The following is a 20,835-nucleotide window of genomic DNA, read 5'->3' as shown; positions in this document are numbered from 1 at the left end:
TCAATAAATGAGCAGATTTTCTTGATAAAACCTGTGCTTCTGCACTGGATCAATTCCTTTTGAAGCAAACTAAGCCTCTCCCACCACAGATTTTCAATCAGAATAGACAAGCCCATCAGTCAAGTTACTCACAGTGTGTGCAAGAAATAACAATGAGAAGGTGTGTCTGACCAAAGAGGGATCCCAAAAGTCTCCAAGGCTTTTTCTTCCAGGTCATGTGACCTGTGGCTATCAGCCTTTCAGCAGAATGAGGTGACTGGACGTCTGGCTGATGGACCTAAACAGATCATATGAGAGCGTGGCCATGTTTAAATTATTGCATGTTGGCTGAATTATGAGGCTTTTACTAGTTTTAAGATTTTATAAACTTGTCGGAACATGCAAATTAGATATAGACACATAAATATAGATCCTTTATTTAACAGTTTTCCTGCAGCTACTGTTCACACTGATTTTGTAGGGTAATTTTTGTGGTGCTTAATTTTGATCATATAGTTGTTAGTAGTCTCTTTCTTTAAGAATAGAAGTCTGCTAATAATTGGCCTGTAAGGGGCAATTGATGAATATAGCCACAAGGTGGTGCCTTGTTCCTCTGCTGCACACTCACCCATCTGCAAATATCAGATGCAAATATCAGCAATCAATGGTTGTCTGATGGTCTTACTTACTAAGTTTATCATCTGTAATCTGCAAAAAAGATATTGTTTATTAGGTCTACAATAATCCAACGGGATAAGTTTCCCCTTCCTTCTTCCTGCTTTTAAAAAATCATTAGTTGTATTAACAACTGATGATTTTATGTCAGTGCCTATCAATTTGTAATCAGCAGTGGGGATTTTCATTTGAAAATGTATATTTGCCCAGCTGTGCTACTATCATATTTTTTTATTGTGCTGTCACTGTCACAAATATAACTTCTGCTAACTCTGTGAGATCGATCCTCTTTCTAACACCAGTCAACACATCTAGGAGAGAATAGAAGCTCTCCAGCCTGGAAATAAAAGTTGTCACACTTTCAAATGCATACCTACACTTTTCTCGTACTGAGGCGTAATCATCTTTGACAATGTATTACTTATGGCTGCATGGCTGGATGTGTGAAAGACATTCTCATAGTAACCATTTGAACTGAAAAACCTTTAAATTAAAATGACTGACATGCTTCCCATGGCCTCTGTAAATCTGTGGCTAAGGCTAATGTGACCTCCATAACCAAGGGTCCTTGTTCAGGAAGGTCCTTTCAGCCATGTAAGCATGATTGGTGGCCACATAATTAAAGACATTTCTATGTGTTACTTTACAGTTAGTTCAATAAGCAAACATTTATTTTATGCTCGAGTAAATTAAGTTTCAAAATTGAGCTTGTGGAGGAAGGCCGAAAACTCTTTGTGGATATTTTTTTTCCCCCAAAGCAAAGGTTACTCCTTTGGTTTTCCAAAAATGCAAGTCAGGTGCAAAGAGGAGAAAAGTGATTCATTAGGAGGGGATTGTGATTGAGGCTGTGGAAAAGATGTGAATTTGCTCTGTGTGTTTAGATAAATCAAATTTGGTACAAGCACTTACTTTGCTGCGCCTGGTCAGCAGAAGCTTATTTAGATCAAATTAAGCGTGGCAGCTGGGTTAAGTGGATCTGTGGAAGAAAGAAAAATACTGCTGTAAGGGTGATGTGTAATATCTAAAAGCACATCGTTCACTCCATGATGATTTCTATGTTATCAAACTGCATGAACTGCAAGCTTTAAAGGGTTTCAACTTTAAAAATGAAAATGTGCTTAATGTTTCTTACATTGTGCGGTTGAGATGTTCACAGACAGCACTCCGAGAGAGGAGAGGACCCGAGTGGAATCCCTGGGGGGGGGAAAAAGGATTCATTTATTAATTGCAGTATCAGTGTGTCTTGGGTTTTGTACGATAACAGCTCCCTGTGTCACCATCTGCCCACATCCCACTTAGCAGAGTGGGCACATGGGCTCATTCAGGCGCAGCAACACCCAGCTGAACCACACATACACACACACACACACACACACACACACACACAGGGCAAAGGAGCTCCTGTATTGATGGCCAAGCCTCTTCTCTTTAGAAGGGAGTCACCGCCCTCTGCTGGCGCTCCATGTGCCATACACCACCCATTTTAAAGATATTTAGAACAATAGAAAAGGAGCCATAAAGAGGACAATTGGATAATTGTTTCCATAATTGATTGTTATATAATGCATATCTCACACACACACACACACACACACACACACACACACACACACACACAAACATTGTACAGTCCAAAATGCACATTTGTAACCTGTGCTTAGATTAAAAAATTAGTTAATGTTAAATTAATTAAAATTGATAATTAATTAATTTTTATTAATCTAAAAGGTTCTAGCTAAAAAGAAGGCAAGGGCACGCACTCAGGTGGACAAGGTGAATGCACAGAACACCTGCCATGCTCGACACACACTTCCACACTGGCGAAGAAAACTCAGAAATCTTCTTGAGGAATGTTAAGACGACTAATCCCGTGTCAGGGAGCTATAGAAAGCGTGCTAACTGGAAAAATCACAAATTGGTATGGGAATATGCGCCGCCCAGTATGGGAAGGCTTTGCCTCAGGTGGTTAAAACCATCCAGTACATCACCAGCACCCATTTGCTTTTACATGATTTGATTCACATGAAATTCCAAACGTCCAGACTATGTTTGTTTAAGTTAAAAAAAACATATTTCAAAGTAATCTGGTCAGTTTTAAATGTGACTCATGCACATTTCCATTTGAATATTTATATTCTTGGACTTTGGTCTGTGACTCATGCAAAGCTACTGTAGTATCTGGTGATTTGCGATCTTCATTTGCCTTATAATGATGCTAGAGATACACCAATCCAGCCATTACCATTTCTGAGCTGATACAGACACAGGGGTTAACGGATCTGCCGACGCAGAGTACTGATCCTGTACCAGTGCTAAATTAATCTGTAATGTACACTGCGAGGACGAGACTCGCATATACTATCACATCCAGTTTTTTGAATCAGGACCTGACAGAAATCTGATCCAAATATTGGACTGGTACATCTCTACTTGATGCAGCCCCTCATTTTATTGACTGTCTGAAATGTCCCCCTATAAGTCCACCCTAAGCTTTAAGTCGATGTTCCTCTTGTTGGTTGTCTCTCATTAAAAAAAAAAAAAAGAAAAGAAGAAAAAAAACGAAAAATGAAAGATTGTAAATGCCAGTGAGTTAAACGTCAGTGCTGACACCCATAGCTGTATGGCTGACATGGCTATATTAGGGATATCACCTGAACATGACATCACACAGATCCAAGGCTGGAAAGAAGCTGTTTGAAATAGAGCGTTTATAGCAGTCTCTGATATAAACCACAGAAGAACCTGAACTTTATTATAGATTATCCCACAAACGTGCAGGTGAAAATGCAAATATCTTAAACAGTCATTCAGATTGAACCCCTGAACAACAGAGCAGGTAACGTCAATTTGCTTAATACTGTAAGAATAACATGCCATAGGAGACAATGTTAGGCACCCAGATTAAGTATTATGGTAACATATGCAAGTCCATTAGAATTTTAATAGTTTTTAATGGCTATATTTAATGTATGCTACGCTTGCATGTATATGTGAGCAAAAGATAGAAAGGGTGCAAAAGAGAGTACGAAATCTTACAATATACAGCGAATACACACTCACACACATTCACGTACACACACCCACTAATCTCATCCTCAGAAGCGGGATGGCGATCTGATCTTCCATTAGCTTTAGCTCTGCACTTAGGGGTGGGTGAGGGGTGCTGAGGTCCCCAGAGGTGAAACTCTATTAGCACGCAGCATGAAAGTCAATGAAAAGGACCCCAGTGTGCTCCAGTCCCCCGAGAATATTAATGTTTAATGATATCTAAAAAGGCTAATTCCCCCACCTCTCGCTTCTGCTCTTATCCTCTCATTAAATATCCTCACAATATCATCACCTCCTCAGATTAGAGCACTGACCCTGTCTACTGAAGGACTCACCCTTCACTGATGGTAAATGCATCCTTCTCTCATACACACACATGACATGAATGAAATTAATGTGCCGTTTAAGATGTGTTTAAGGGGAGACCATATGAAATATGGAGGTGTTAAAAAGTGACTCATATGCAGGAAAAGCTGTGAGTGTTTAAATCAAAAGAGTAGGAAGGAAACTACATCTTGTGTCTCAGCGCTATCTGTGACATGTGTTATGTAAAACCAGCAAACTTAGACAGGCTTTTTGCTTAATTTGTTAATTGTTTGTTTAATAAAATCCCCATTAGCTGTGTCTTAAAGCAAAGTTGTTGTTCCCGTGATACATGTGTATAAATACTATTACTAAATACTGAATAGCTGAGCTCAGAGAGCTGTTAAACAAGGTGACCCAACGTAGTCAGCGAACGAGTGAATTGTTTCAGACTATTTTGGGTTACAAGTTTGAGATTAGGCCAGGTTATATGAAGTATTTGTAACAAGGAAGTTGTGAATAAAGAGTGTAAAATTCACAGTGGATCTCTGTTCAGTCCCCTGATGTTTCATCTGGTCTTCTAGGAATAAAAGAAACAAGAAAGAAAGTACTTACTAATTTTGTGATTCAATTAAAAGCTAATTTACTTTTAGACTAATCATTTAGTTTAAAAGTAAGGTCACTCAGAGCATGGCTACTGTTAACACTGAGGCAGCAGCATCTGTCTATGTTTGTAGGTTAGCAGCCACTTAGCTGTAGTGAATGAGTTTGTAGTGAATGGTCCTTACGTGGAAGCAAGATGGCGCCGGTGTGCATGGCTGACCGTCTCCGACCACGTCTTCGCCTTGGCGTTGTACTTCTCGTTGTTTTATCTTTGGTTTTATGTTCTCTAGGTGATTGTACACTAATAACTTATGACAGAGACACGCTCCTGAATCTTCGGTTTTCCTGTTCTCAACGACCTGACTGCCTTGGGACCGCCGGTGCCGCTATCCCCCTGATGCCTGTCTCCCCTACCTATGTGACCTATCCTCCTCTTCCCATGCTCCGTAGGAAACGCTTCAGGAAACGGGGTAGGAGGAGCGGCGTCCGTGTCCGCGTTAAGGCTTATATCAGAGCCATGGCTATGGACTTCCCTTCTACAAGCCGTGAGCTATCCTGTTTCTTCCACTATCTCAGCAGCCACTCTGCGGCTAGATTGCTAACCCACCGTTGGATTTGCTCCGTCGGCCTTCAAACCTACCCTGCTCGCCCAGTGGCTTACCACTCTGCCCGATTTTGGATAACACCGCCTGGCCGCGGTGTTCAACATAACAACCTTTGCTCCTTGCGACGGGCTACTACAAAGGTCCTGGCCCCCCGGATTCGGATGGCCTTATTTAATGTCAGGTCTCTTTCTAATAAGGCCTTCCTCCTAAATGACTTTTTTCGCACCTCGGGACTGGATGTCCTATTTCTAACGGAGACCTGGACTTCTCCGGGTGAGTTCATCCCCTTCTCTGAGCTTCTACCTCCTGACTGTGCCTTCTTTAGCTCACCTAGGCTAACTGGTAGAGGTGGTGGCTTAGCCTCGGTTTTCAATAATAAACATGATGCACGGCTGCTATCCTCTCCAACCTATTCCAGTTTTGAAGTTCAGCTATTGGAACTGACGGGCTCTCGGACCACTTTGTGTGTCGTGGTCTATCGTCCGCCTAAATATCATAAGATGTTTATCTCTGAATTTGCTGATCTTTTGGGATCCGTTCTTTTTAAATATGATTCTGTTATTGTTTCTGGAGATTTTAACATTCATGTCTGCTGTATGAATGACCAATTGGCTAAAGACTTTCTTGTGCTGACTGATTCTTTTAATCTTATTCAGTGGGTGAATGAGCCTACCCATGTTCAAGGCCACACCCTTGATTTGGTTTTTTCATTCAATGTGGACATTTGCATTAAGGAAATCAGGAATACTGGTCTCTCTGATCATTCCCCGGTCATCTTCGATGTAGACCTGGGTGATACTGGACAATACCTAAACTCTCCTCTTTATCCTACTATTAATGCCAATACTGTGGTCAACTTTACTACGTCTTTTGTTAACTCCCCATTTAGTATGCTGGATTGTTCTTCCCCACTTGAGAACTCTACTAATACTCTTTTTACCACCTGTTCCTCGATTCTTAACATTGTTGCACCCATCAAAATGAAACGCCCTAGAACTTTCTCACAATGCTGGTTAAATGATTCTGTTCGTGCCCTACGACGTATATGTTGGCGTGATGAGAGGAAGTGGAGGAGTGATAGACTTCAGTCTTCTTATGATATTTTACGTATTAGCCGCTCGAAGTTCCAAACTGCTGCCAGAACGGCTAAAGCGGCTTTTCTCTCTAAAATTATTACCACTAATGGTGATAATCCACGAATTCTATTTAAAATTTTTAACTCTGTGGTGAACCCCCGTCCCTCTATGCCACTGCTGTCTTCCCCGGGTCTTTGTGGAAAATTCTCAAACTATTTTTTAGATAAAGTTTTATCCCTTAGATCTACTCTTCCTCTGGTGACTGATTGTATGTCTACTCCTGATTGTTCGGCCACTTTTTATCAATTTGAACCCGTTTCTCTCTCCACTCTGAAGCGTCTAATTGATAAACTGAACAATACTAACTGTGTACATGATGCTCTCCCATCCCGTATTGTTAAGGATTGTTTCAGTGTAATTGGACCTTGTTTATTGTCCATATTGAACTTCTCCTTGCTTTCTGGCTATGTACCTTCAGCTCTCAAGCATGCCATAATCCAACCTGTTCTAAAAAAAAGGAACCTTGAGCTTAGTGATTTTGCCAATTTTAGGCCAATTTCTAAGCTTCCCTTTCTGGCTAAAATACTTGAGAAGGTGGTTCTGCTCCAACTGCAGACCTACCTTGATGAGAATAATATAAATGATAAATTTCAATCGGCCTTCAAACAACATCACAGCACAGAATCAGCATTGCTTCGTGTTTTCAATGATCTCCTACTAATGGCTGACAATGGACGCCCCTCAGTCTTAGTGCTTTTGGATCTATCATCGGCATTTGACATGGTTGACCATAATATCTTATTAGCGAGACTTGAGCACACTGTAGGCATCAAGGGCGCTGCCCTGGATTGGTTTAAATCCTATCTCTCCAATCGGCTCTCTACGGTACATCTGGCTACATCCTCTTCCTCGGCTGTACCTGTTTGCTGTGGTGTCCCCCAGGGATCTGTGCTGGGCCCTACCCTTTTCTCATTATACTTGCTTCCTTTAAGTGCCATCTTTGAGAAATACCATATTGCTTATCACTATTATGCAGATGATATCCAGCTCTATTTTGAGCTAAACGACGATCTTGCTCTGTCTCTGAATAGCCTCCGAGAATGCATGTCTGAGGCCAAGAAGTGGTTGTTGTCGAATTCTCTTATCCTTAATGAGAAGAAAACCGAGATTATGATTTTTGGTAGTAATGCCCTTCGTGCCAAACTCCGGGATGCCTTTGGTTTTCTTAGTTGTTCTCTCTCTGATACTGTCAGGAATCTGGGTGTCTTATTTGACAGCTCCTTTTCACTTGACAAACAAGTGTCTGCTGTTGTCAGATCTAGTTTTCAGCCACACTGATCACTTGATTGTAGTTAAAAGACCATTTTAGCCCTGAAAGATGCCCTGGTTAGGTACTTTCTTTCAGGGAACTGAGTTAGCATTTGCACCTGGACATGTTGTCACACTTAACAAGTGGATAGATGCTTTTAACTTAAACATATATCATCCAGCTGAATGTCAACAAATGAAATGAAAACATTTCAAATTACATCAGTGTTGTAATGATTATATCGCCTTTTAAGTAATGTTTGGGGGCATAAAAATTACGCTAAAGAAAAAAAAAATATAAATTTCAATGATGACAAATAATATTTTAACTGAGGAAAATTCCATGTGACTCTGTGAATGCTGAAAAATGAGCATATTACCATAAGCTTGTTTAAATTGTTACGGCACCACAACAAATCAAGGCATTTAAAAACACAGATGGCTCTCTTGCACACATGCGCACACAGCAGATCAACCCCAAATGCACCAGCGAGCAGGAACTCACACCAATACGTTCCCAAGGACACACACAAATGCACAGTGCAAGCAGGCAAAAAGTCAGAGGAAATGCTTATGCCTACAAACACACTCAGGAGAGGCTGCACAGCACTTAAGTGGTCACTTTTACACACAAAGGCCAATCACAGGAGCTTAGCTGGCCCCATCAAGCTTTTTAGTAAATGCTGCCGCACTGAAATTGCTTGTTTAGTTAACCCTATATGCTACGGAGAGAAATGAAGCTCCATCACTCCGGTCTGAATCGTGGCAAATGCCTAGCTTTGAAGTCATTGTGTGTGAGATGACTAGGCCTTGTCATTTGTGAGGAGGGATTAGTCATGCTATTTTTATTGGAGAGTGTGCATCAGCTTTCTTGAGTGCTGCGTTTTAAGGATTTTTGCTTCCGAGGTGTTTTCGCCCGTCACTGACACTCTGTGAGCAACACACACGGAAACATTTTTACATTGTCGTGAATTTCCATTATGACTTCACAGAGAATTAAAGTTTGCTGAACTTTGATGTGCACTTGCTGCGTCACTGGCCTACATAATATAACTTTTATAACTAAATCTTTAGTTATAAAAGTGATATTATCCATACCTCACATGTTGTATATTATTTATTAAAGCCAATGATATGCTGTGGATGAAATCTATCACTTTGCAGCTGCACTAAATTCTGATACAGCTGACTTATAAAAATAGCTTTGTTCACATTGCCAAGTCTAAAGTTCTTTGTAAACTAGAAGCTATAAATTATGAACTATATAAGCTATATATACCTTATAGTATTTAGCAGGATTTTAGAGCACAGAGGTGCTATGCTCTAACATTCAGACATACTCATATAATTTTTTCTTTTACTTGAACACTTAGACTTGCTCAAGTAGAATAGAAGGGAACCAGTCAATTTACAGATTAAGCCAGTGTTCTCTCTCTCTCTCTCTCTCTCTCTCTCTCTCTCTCTCTCTCTCTCTCTCTCACGTTAACTCGCAATCACTTTCAAGCTGCTGTTTTTCCACTGCTTAAATTTTGATGTCATAATTTAACTTATGACAGTGGCTTTGCTATGATTTTTGTTAAGCCCGGCTCATTCAGGACACAACAACGAAAGGAGATTCACACAGCAGCTACTAAGAAAAGGTATTAATAATAATATTAATACTACTACTACTACTACTACTACTACTAATAATAATAATAATAATAATAATAATAATAATAATAATAATAATAATAATAATAATAAAAAAAAGAACTATAAGCCAAATAGCTGCCAGCGGAAAACTGCAACAGTATCCAACTGATACAAATGACAGCCAGTTTGGGGCCTTTGTGAAAGAGAGGGAAAGCTTTCTTGGTAAGAAATCGGCTTATGTGCCCAAGCAGGAGAAATACTTTAGTTTCTCCTGAGGTTTGAGAAGCTGTAGATTAGGATGATGCAAAGGCAAGCCCAGCTGCCACTAATGACATAAGATATATGGTTCTAACATTATTTCCATGTAAAATGAGCACTCAGATGTTAGAGGTTATGGTCTTAACTTCAGTTTCAAATGTGGACATAAAGTAAAATACCAGAGAACATATATCAGAGAGTGATATTATACCCCTTTCGTCAAACTGAGTGATTTATGACCCCCCTAATAGATTTATGACCCCTAATAAATTATTCATGAGCTCTGGAAGTAATTAAATTATTCATGAGCTCCGGAAGTAGGAAGTAATTAAGTAATAAAAATATGATATTCATAAAAATATGATATTCATAAAAATATGATTGATTATTTAGAAAGTTTCTTATATATCAAAAAATAGCATTCTTTTATTTCTTTAAGCAATTAAAAATTTTTTTTATTTTTTTATGCTCAAAAAACGCCATCTGGTGGCGGGTCAGTGTGTGTGTGTGTGTGCGCGCGCCCGCCCGAGGCTGTGTGTCTGGGCGCGCGGGGGCGCGCCCGTGTCTCCGGACCGTGCTCTCTCGGGCTCCGTGCTCATGTGTTTAAAAATGTATTAAACCATATTAAAATTGTTTAGTTAAACTTGTGCTTTTGTAACGTTCAGTATGGCCACAAACACATGCTGCATGCCTTGGGGGAAAACTTTATTTCGATTTATATGCATTTGTAGATTTAGAATAAAACTCATACTCAGAAAAAACTCGCGATCCCCTAACCCTAACCCTCCTTAGAAACATAAGCAGGGAAAACTCCTTAAAAAACCCTCCGCGTTTTCTCCAAAACCCTACAATAACTTGTTAGGGTATCCCCTCTATTCCCAAAACCTTATATTCCATAACAGGGGAAATCCTGAAAAAATCCTTAGTCTTTTTTCTCAAATTCAGCGCCCCGCGGCTCCCTTCATGCTCAGCCAAACAAAGCCAAAACTCCTTTTAAAAAATTCTCCGCGATTTCTCCAAAACCCTAGAATAACTTGTTAGCTACCCCTCTATTCCCCCCCCCAAAAAAGCGCTATAATCCAAAAACATTGGGAAAGCTCCTTACTCTTTTTTCTTCAAAAACTTCCCTCTTACTAGCAAGCTCTAAAATTCAACCCACACTCTAAGTTCTACCTCGCTCTTAATCTCCGATCCACAACTTCTTGCAGAGCACAATTTTTTCCTGCTTGTTCGCTCCCCGCTCTGCTCCCGAATGCGCTGCTTACCTCGTTCGAGACCAACTCCCCCCCTTACTTCGCCCCGCTGCCAATCACATAACTATTGCACCGCTCCCTTCGCACCCCGGTTAGCCAATCCGCTCCAGGTCCGATTTTTATGATCTCCCGCTCAGGTTAAGACTACCCCCGAGCTCCCAGAAGACATCTGACTTCAGACGTATCAACAACTGGCGCCGCTCAGACTGCTTGCGAGTTCGCATAGGGAGCGGCCGATTTCAACAGCAACTTGCGTCTCTTTCCTTATCCGCATATCATTCGGTAAGTGTTAATCTTCCTCTCTAACTACATTTTTGCATTTTCCTTTTTACCATTCTGTCAATCCTTTCATTTAAAAAAATAAATAAATATCACAATGGTTTGTAACAGGTACAATACACCATCCATCCATCCATTCGCCTCCACTTATCCTTTTCTCAGGCTCGCGCGGTGCGCTGGAGCCTATCCCACGTACAATACACTTTAAAATATATATAAGCTCCACTTTTAACTCCCGTAAAGGTTTATACATTACATGTCTACATCACCTATCATGGCCTCATCGGGTATCTCATATCATCTTGTTATTGTTATGTTATGCTCCTTTGATATTTTGCTAGTTTGCGTGTTTTAAAACTCTTTTTGTTTTTCTTTATATTTTTAGACCCAGATGTGTTAACCTGATCCCTGCGAAACACCAGCTCTGTGTGGATTTTGACCGCGAGTGACCGGATGTTGTTTCCGGCCTGAGGTTGCCTGAAATGCCGTGAGGCTCGTTTGAAAGATTGCGCCCGAGACCAACTCCGCCTCCAAGGCATGCCTACCTTTAGCTGCCACCAGTGAGATATCAGAGCCGGGCTCCACATATCCAATCAGGAGCACGAGCAAGACAGCTTTTGCAGACTCTCCAGAAATATACAAGTCCTTACCAACTGCTCTGCAACCCAGTGTTTCTGGTCCCCTCACTAACATCGCTTTTTGAGATATTTTTTATGAACCACCAAAAAAGCAATTTTACCCCACAGACTGGGTCTGAGGGCAGCAGCGGGGACAAATGATTGTAATGAAGCGACGGACATTTCATGGCTGGTCTTGCATAATCGTGAGTTATTATGTCATATGGTGATAAGTACATAGTTTTGCAAGAGGCATACAAGCACTGTGGAAAAAGTAATCATAAAACTGTTTTTGTGAACACCCTACGTTATGCTTTAAAAAATGTGATACATGTAATGTGATCATCAAAGAACATGATTTTTAAAAAAAAAAAAAACTTTTATTCTTATGCTTTTAAAGTATGTCAGATTATCTTAAAACACTTATTTGTATGTTATGTTTTTCTTACACCATGTGTAATTTTTATAGACACCTTATTCATTGTATCAATGTGTAATTATGTATCTTTGATAAATAAATAAAATATTTAATCTTGTATTTGTGTACTTTCTGGTGATTCAATAAAAAATTAGTCACATATCGCTCTGATAAACACAGATGGCTGAAAGAAATGTTTGATGGAACAAAGGAAACAAGTGTCTTGCTGCTAAACTTTTAAGTCACCATGGTTTAAATGAGAAAGTCTGTATGTAAAACATGAAAAACTCCATATCAGTGATATCTACAAAGGTGTACTCATTTCTTTGTAATGGTACTTTACTGTTCCAATGAAACAAAAAGAAAATCTCATTTTTAAAGTACATTTTTCGGCCACCCTGACCTATTTTCAGGGGCAAGAATGTTGATGTTAGACTGTGTTTTAAATCAGGTTGTGATCTTAAACTAACTATCACAGCACTGATTTCAGTTGTAATGTCAATTAGAATCCCAATTTGGCTTTTCTCCAGTCAGTGTTATGGTGAAATTTAACTTGTTCTTTTGTGTAATTGCACATGGCCCAGCAAAGGACCCCTTAGTAAACTGTACAGCATAAGTTTTCAATTCACTTTTGTCAGAAAACTTCACAGTATGAGAAGTTACAGCACAGTTTCTCCAAACGTGTGGTTCTTTTTCAGCCAGCGTGCTTTTAGAGCATCTACATTAGCTCATGTAGTAAAAGTACAATCAGTAAGTGTACTTTAACATTTGAGATTCCGAGTCACTCTTGCTTAGATCATGTGAACTATATCATGAACCTTTTTTTGTATAATGCATCAAACGTGTTCAAATCAGTTTATTTTCAATTTATTTTAACTAATCTAGAGACAAGCAACTCCTTTTTAGCTTCTGTTATGTATTTACCTCTCACACCTTAATCTAGATGTTAGTGTTCTCAGAGTTAACATGTCTCATGTTGCCATGTTGTATTTCTAATACCCAGCCTCAGTGTTCGCCCTGTTGACCCTCAAATCCAAACACCAATGATCTAGATATTCACAAAATTCATAAGGAGATTCTTAAGGTCTTAAGTTTTGTTTTTATGTTTTACAAAAAAAAAACTTCACATTTTTTATATTTTTAAACGAAAGTGACATGCAAGGATATTTTTCTTTAGTGATGTTGCTTCAGCAATCTCAAATACTAATTATTCTGGGAATTTTTATGGTCAAACTATGTGATTTTCCAAATGTGTGTGTGTGGAGTAAAATGACCTTGTTCTTATGATGTTGTCACCGTGAATCATTTAGGATTAACAACACAAATTGTATCGATAGCAGAAACAGTCTTATAACTTATAATTCTCACACGTTACCGCTAGTTTTACAAACGCAGTCTTCTTCAGCTCTGTTTATGTAGCTTTTATGAAACTGATTTTCCATAGTACAAGTAGAATTTAATTTTTCTTTGCTCTCCAGTATAAATGCAATAATTTGCAGGCTTTTTACTGAAACTCTCACAATGCAACACTCAATGCTCAGAGCTTCATATATCAACAGCTCTGAAAATATCTTCTTTTTTAAAGTAATGTAGGACAGGATCTCTCACTCTCTGTGTCTCAAAAAAAACCCAACTAAACTGGCAATCACCACTAAACAAATGAAAGTAGTTTATGGCTTTTTTATCAGCTGCATTTCTTTCATTTATGTATTGATCCCATTGTTTATTGGTAATGCTTTTAGGTCACTGTTTTAGCATGTCTGCCTCACACTCCATTTAAACAGTTTAACAGATAGTGGGGTCTGGTAAGGAAGTTGGGGGGAAGCAGACAACTCCACAGGAAGAGTCTTTTTGTCTGTTCTCCACTGTAAAAGATAGCAAGGCAGTGTGAAACTTTCTTTGCGGGAAAGACAAAACTGAGAGCCATGCTAGGCTCAGTGAGAGACTCTGCTCACCCTCTGCCCCAGCGATGGCAGTCCCTCACCAAGCTTGATTTCTGTTCTTTGTCTTGATTAAAGAATGTTAGCTACCGCTCATCGCTTGTCTGCAGGCTTTATTAAACGGAAAACTTCCACAACAACCTCTAAACAGTGGTTTATGGCTTTTTGTCACCTGCAACACCATGTAACACTTGGATGTTAGATTCTTTTACCAGTCAGTGTTGTTAGCCCCAACCCCCAGGCTCCAGGTGTCTGAGCTCTAACCCTGGCTGCCAAATGTCCCCCTGAGGCCTTTGTGCCTTTTACCACCAGACTAAGTTTGTAGTCCTATCTACTAATATTATTTTATTTTTTTTATTATAGCACAAGTTTCAGTTAGGTTACTACTTTGACTTCCTCAATTTGAGCACATTTCTGACCCAATACTTTATCAAGCTTTTACTCGAGTGTTTTTGACACTAGCAGCTGTACTTCTACTTAAGTGAAAATTGCCTGCAATTTTGCCACCTCAGTTGCCACTTTTTCTGGAGTTTGTACACTTTTTATATTGAAACGTTCAACGTTTTACGTGTTATCCTTGATCACAGTTCTAAACAAGTTAACTTTCTTCACTTCAAAGTAACCCAAAAAAGAAACTATATGTCCAGTTCTCTTTACTCCAAACCTGGTTTAAGGCTATGCTGTTGTTGTGATATGGCCATACAAATAATATTAAGTTTAATTAATCTTTTAAAAAAATGGCTGCTTCATGGCTACCTGTTCAGAGAATTTGCAGACTTTTATGGAAACTGTCACAATGTAACACTCTCACTGTCAAAACAGGGTTGATCCATGTTTCTATGAACACTGATTAATATATCAACAGCTCTGAAAATCCTTTTTTTTTTTTTTTTTAAGTAAAGCAGAACAGGATCTCTGTATCTCTAAAAATCCCAACAAAACTGGCAATCACCTCTAAACAAATGGAAGTAGTTTATGGATCTTTATCACCTGCAACACCATGTAACACCTAGATGTTAGACTCTTTTACCATCACATTTGCAAGGGTTTATGTGTTATCCTTGATCACAGTTCTAAATAAGTTAACTTTCTTGACATAAAAGTAGCCCAAAGAAGACAAATATATGTCCAGTTCTTTTTTACTCCAAACCTACTGATCGGAAAACATTATGTGATGCTGGAAGTTTTCATCCTATCCATCTGCAAAACAAGTTTACCTGTAAGCCAACACATTAGACGTAAGCAAATTTGTGAAATTCCTGAACAATGTGCTTTGTGGAGTAGCAGTAGTACTAGAACTAGTACTAGTAGTCCTAGTATTCTGCAGCAACCAGGCTTCAAGAGTGATCACTCTTCTGGCTTTCAAATGGTGAAAACATGTCACAGTCTTAACCGCAAATCAGAAATGTTGGTAAATTTAAAAAGGAATTTAAACGTCAGCTTTGACATAGACACAGACTTTATTAATGCCACACTCAGGAAATTCACATGTTACACATGATTTAGTTCACCTGCTAAATCCCCAGAGCAATAACCACATCAGCATCATTAGCCTGAGTGTTGATCCTCCAGGTGAGTGAGTGGAGTTGAGTGTGTGTGTGTGTGTGTGTGTGTGTGTGTGTGTGTGTGTGTGTGTGTGTGTGTGTGAGATCAGAGGTGAAGCTGCTTTCTGCAAAGTCTCATCAACAACCAGGAAGAGTCTAAAAGCACTAAATATGAAACAGACCATTTACCATACCCAACACTGAGCTCCTGCACAGTCAGATGGAGTGAAACATAATGTCCCAGTGGTGTTCTGTTGGATTTAGCAGGTGAGCGTTGTTGCCAGTCAAAACCTTTTTGGAAACTCTTTACAAGAATCAATGTAATTATTTGTTTTACTTGAATCAAATGTATTGGTTTATATACCTGAAATAAAACTTTTTTTTGGAAACCCGTTACATCAAATAAAACTTTCTTGGAAAAGCATTGCAAGAATCAATCGAGTTATTTGTTTTACCCCATTCAAATCTATTGGTTTCATTACATCAAATTAAATAATTTTGGAAACCCGTTACATCAAATAAAACTTTCTTGGAAAAACTTTACAAGAATCAATGTAATTATTTGTTTTACTTGAATCAAATGTAATGGTTTATATACCTGAAATAAAACTTTTTTGGAAACCCTGTACATGAAGTAAAAGGTTTTTGATCTTGTAAGTTCTGGCTTTAATATTTTCAGCTGATAAAGTGAACTTCATACAAACTCTGTGTTAGAAAAAGGGGATAGTTTACTACATGCTATAAAAACACAATCCTTAATCTTTTATTTTGCAACTTTATCTTTCTGTTCTGGTTTTTAGAGTGATTGTTTTATTGACTCGTACTTTGGGAATCACCCTGTTGTGAGAAAAGGATAAGCTGGGAGAGAATACAGCATTATACAAGCAGAGTGTTTTAGCTGTATCCGTAGATCTAAGACATAAACCTGTTGTTAAAAAAGAATAGTTAACTGAAGTGCAGATTTAATTTTAAATTATTTCACGAACTGTCCAGGAATTACAGAGAGCTTTATACTGATATGGTAAAATTCTCTGAGTGTATTGGTTGTATATGACAAGTATTTGTAAATCATTAGTAGTTACTCTTGCATAGGTGTTTTGCTTGTTTTAAATTTGTGCACTATTTATTTTTATTTTTTGTATTTTGTAATGAATCTCTAATTCACTCTAAAAACCAGAACAGAAAGATAAAGTTGCAAAATAAAAGATTAAGGATTGTGTTTTTATAGCATGTAGTAAACTATCCCCTTTTTCTAACACAGAGTTTGTATGAAGTTCACTTTATCAGCTGAAAATATTAAAGCCAGAACTTACAAGATCAAAAACCTTTTACTTCATGTACAGGGTTTCCAAAAAAGTTTTATTTCAGGTATATAAACCATTACATTTGATTCAAGTAAAACAAATAATTACATTGATTCTTGTAAAGTTTTTCCAAGAAAGTTTTATTTGATGTAACGGGTTTCCAAAATTATTTAATTTGATGTAATGAAACCAATAGATTTGAATGGGGTAAAACAAATAACTCGATTGATTCTTGCAATGCTTTTCCAAGAAAGTTTTATTTGATGTAACTGGTTTCCAAAAAAAAGTTTTATTTCAGGTATATAAACCAATACATTTGATTCAAGTAAAACAAATAATTACATTGATTCTTGTAAAGAGTTTCCAAAAAGGTTTTGACTGGCAACAACGCTCACCTGCTAAATCCAACAGAATACCACTGGGACATTATGTTTCACTCCATCTGACTGTGCAGGAGCTCAGTGTTGGGTATGGTAAATGGTCTGTTTCATATTTAGTGCTTTTAGACTCTTCCTGGTTGTTGATGAGACTTTGCAGAAAGCAGCTTCACCTCTGATCTCTCTCACACACACACACACACACACACACACACACACACACACACACACACACACACACACACACACACACACACACACACTCAACTCCACTCACTCACCTGGAGGATCAACACTCAGGCTAATGATGCTGATGTGGTTATTGCTCTGGGGATTTAGCAGGTGAACTAAATCATGTGTAACATGTGAATTTCCTGAGTGTGGCATTAATAAAGTCTGTGTCTATGTCAAAGCTGACGTTTAAATTCCTTTTTAAATTTACCAACATTTCTGATTTGCGGTTAAGACTGTGACATGTTTTCACCATTTGAAAGCCAGAAGAGTGATCACTCTTGAAGCCTGGTTGCTGCAGAATACTAGGACTACTAGTACTAGTTCTAGTACTACTGCTACTCCACAAAGCACATTGTTCAGGAATTTCACAAATTTGCTTACGTCTAATGTGTTGGCTTACAGGTAAACTTGTTTTGCAGATGGATAGGATGAAAACTTCCAGCATCACATAATGTTTTCCGATCAGTAGGTTTGGAGTAAAAAAGAACTGGACATATATTTGTCTTCTTTGGGCTACTTTTATGTCAAGAAAGTTAACTTATTTAGAACTGTGATCAAGGATAACACATAAACCCTTGCAAATGTGATGGTAAAAGAGTCTAACATCTAGGTGTTACATGGTGTTGCAGGTGATAAAGATCCATAAACTACTTCCATTTGTTTAGAGGTGATTGCCAGTTTTGTTGGGATTTTTAGAGATACAGAGATCCTGTTCTGCTTTACTTAAAAAAAAAAAAAAAAAAAAAAAAAAAAGGATTTTCAGAGCTGTTGATATATTAATCAGTGTTCATAGAAACATGGATCAACCCTGTTTTGACAGTGAGAGTGTTACATTGTGACAGTTTCCATAAAAGTCTGCAAATTCTCTGAACAGGTAGCCATGAAGCAGCCATTTTTTTAAAAGATTAATTAAACTTAATATTATTTGTATGGCCATATCACAACAACAGCATAGCCTTAAACCAGGTTTGGAGTAAAGAGAACTGGACATATAGTTTCTTTGAAGTGAAGAAAGTTAACTTGTTTAGAACTGTGATCAAGGATAACACGTAAAACGTTGAACGTTTCAATATAAAAAGTGTACAAACTCCAGAAAAAGTGGCAACTGAGGTGGCAAAATTGCAGGCAATTTTCACTTAAGTAGAAGTACAGCTGCTAGTGTCAAAAACACTCGAGTAAAAGCTTGATAAAGTATCGGGTCAGAAATGTGCTCAAATTGAGGAAGTCAAAGTAGTAACCTAACTGAAACTTGTGCTATAATAAAAAAAATAAAATAATATTAGTAGATAGGACTACAAACTTAGTCTGGTGGTAAAAGGCACAAAGGCCTCAGGGGGACATTTGGCAGCCAGGGTTAGAGCTCAGACACCTGGAGCCTGGGGGTTGGGGCTAACAACACTGACTGGTAAAAGAATCTAACATCCAAGTGTTACATGGTGTTGCAGGTGACAAAAAGCCATAAACCACTGTTTAGAGGTTGTTGTGGAAGTTTTCCGTTTAATAAAGCCTGCAGACAAGCGATGAGCGGTAGCTAACATTCTTTAATCAAGACAAAGAACAGAAATCAAGCTTGGTGAGGGACTGCCATCGCTGGGGCAGAGGGTGAGCAGAGTCTCTCACTGAGCCTAGCATGGCTCTCAGTTTTGTCTTTCCCGCAAAGAAAGTTTCACACTGCCTTGCTATCTTTTACAGTGGAGAACAGACAAAAAGACTCTTCCTGTGGAGTTGTCTGCTTCCCCCCAACTTCCTTACCAGACCCCACTATCTGTTAAACTGTTTAAATGGAGTGTGAGGCAGACATGCTAAAACAGTGACCTAAAAGCATTACCAATAAACAATGGGATCAATACATAAATGAAAGAAATGCAGCTGATAAAAAAGCCATAAACTACTTTCATTTGTTTAGTGGTGATTGCCAGTTTAGTTGGGTTTTTTTTGAGACACAGAGAGTGAGAGATCCTGTCCTACATTACTTTAAAAAAGAAGATATTTTCAGAGCTGTTGATATATGAAGCTCTGAGCATTGAGTGTTGCATTGTGAGAGTTTCAGTAAAAAGCCTGCAAATTATTGCATTTATACTGGAGAGCAAAGAAAAATTAAATTCTACTTGTACTATGGAAAATCAGTTTCATAAAAGCTACATAAACAGAGCTGAAGAAGACTGCGTTTGTAAAACTAGCGGTAACGTGTGAGAATTATAAGTTATAAGACTGTTTCTGCTATCGATACAATTTGTGTTGTTAATCCTAAATGATTCACGGTGACAACATCATAAGAACAAGGTCATTTTACTCCACACACACACATTTGGAAAATCACATAGTTTGACCATAAAAATTCCCAGAATAATTAGTATTTGAGATTGCTGAAGCAACATCACTAAAGAAAAATATCCTTGCATGTCACTTTCGTTTAAAAATATAAAAAATGTGAAGTTTTTTTTTTGTAAAACATAAAAACAACAAAACTTAAGACCTTAAGAATCTCCTTATGAATTTTGTGAATATCTAGATCATTGGTGTTTGGATTTGAGGGTCAACAGGGCGAACACTGAGGCTGGGTATTAGAAATACAACATGGCAACATGAGACATGTTAACTCTGAGAACACTAACATCTAGATTAAGGTGTGAGAGGTAAATACATAACAGAAGCTAAAAAGGAGTTGCTTGTCTCTAGATTAGTTAAAATAAATTGAAAATAAACTGATTTGAACACGTTTGATGCATTATACAAAAAAAGGTTCATGATATAGTTCACATGATCTAAGCAAGAGTGACTCGGAATCTCAAATGTTAAAGTACACTTACTGATTGTACTTTTACTACATGAGCTAATGTAGATGCTCTAAAAGCACGCTGGCTGAAAAAGAACCACACGTTTGGAGAAACTGTGCTGTAACTTCTCATACTGTGAAGTTTTCTGACAAAAGTGAATTGAAAACTTATGCTGTACAGTTTACTAAGGGGTCCTTTGCTGGGCCATGTGCAATTACACAAAAGAACAAGTTAAATTTCACCATAACACTGACTGGAGAAAAGCCAAATTGGGATTCTAATTGACATTACAACTGAAATCAGTGCTGTGATAGTTAGTTTAAGATCACAACCTGATTTAAAACACAGTCTAACATCAACATTCTTGCCCCTGAAAATAGGTCAGGGTGGCCGAAAAATGTACTTTAAAAATGAGATTTTCTTTTTGTTTCATTGGAACAGTAAAGTACCATTACAAAGAAATGAGTACACCTTTGTAGATATCACTGATATGGAGTTTTTCATGTTTTACATACAGACTTTCTCATTTAAACCATGGTGACTTAAAAGTTTAGCAGCAAGACACTTGTTTCCTTTGTTCCATCAAACATTTCTTTCAGCCA

The 20,835-nt window shown here is 38.2% G+C and overlaps 1 protein-coding gene and 1 long non-coding RNA gene across 10 annotated transcripts in view; one reads left to right on the top strand and one right to left on the bottom strand.

Moving 5' to 3' along the window:
- Positions 1-20,835, bottom strand: part of pcbp3 (poly(rC) binding protein 3) — a 98,389-nt gene that overhangs the window by 51,242 nt on the left and 26,312 nt on the right. For 8 of the 9 annotated variants that reach the window (XM_080901962.1, XM_080901967.1, XM_080901964.1 and 5 more), the window contains exons 2-4: positions 1,787-1,848; positions 1,564-1,630; positions 172-277 (exon numbers count right to left, since the gene is read on the bottom strand). The gene's annotated coding sequence lies outside the window, so the exon portion shown is untranslated. Of the gene's footprint in view, positions 1-132; positions 278-1,563; positions 1,631-1,786; positions 1,849-20,835 lie in introns of all 9 variants that reach the window. The other variant, XM_080901963.1, reaches the window with a different exon arrangement.
- Positions 10,037-12,175, top strand: LOC308409764. Its single transcript, XR_013974067.1, has 2 exons — positions 10,037-11,025; positions 11,408-12,175. It is a non-coding gene; the product is annotated as an uncharacterized lncRNA (long non-coding RNA).

Source organism: Rhamphochromis sp. 'chilingali' (genome assembly GCF_963969265.1).
Source record: "Rhamphochromis sp. 'chilingali' genome assembly, chromosome: 14".
In the NCBI taxonomy this organism is placed as follows: Eukaryota; Metazoa; Chordata; class Actinopteri; order Cichliformes; family Cichlidae; genus Rhamphochromis; species Rhamphochromis sp. 'chilingali'.
Note: the sequence above shows the minus strand (reverse complement) of the source record. Positions and strands in the feature narration are given on the sequence as shown.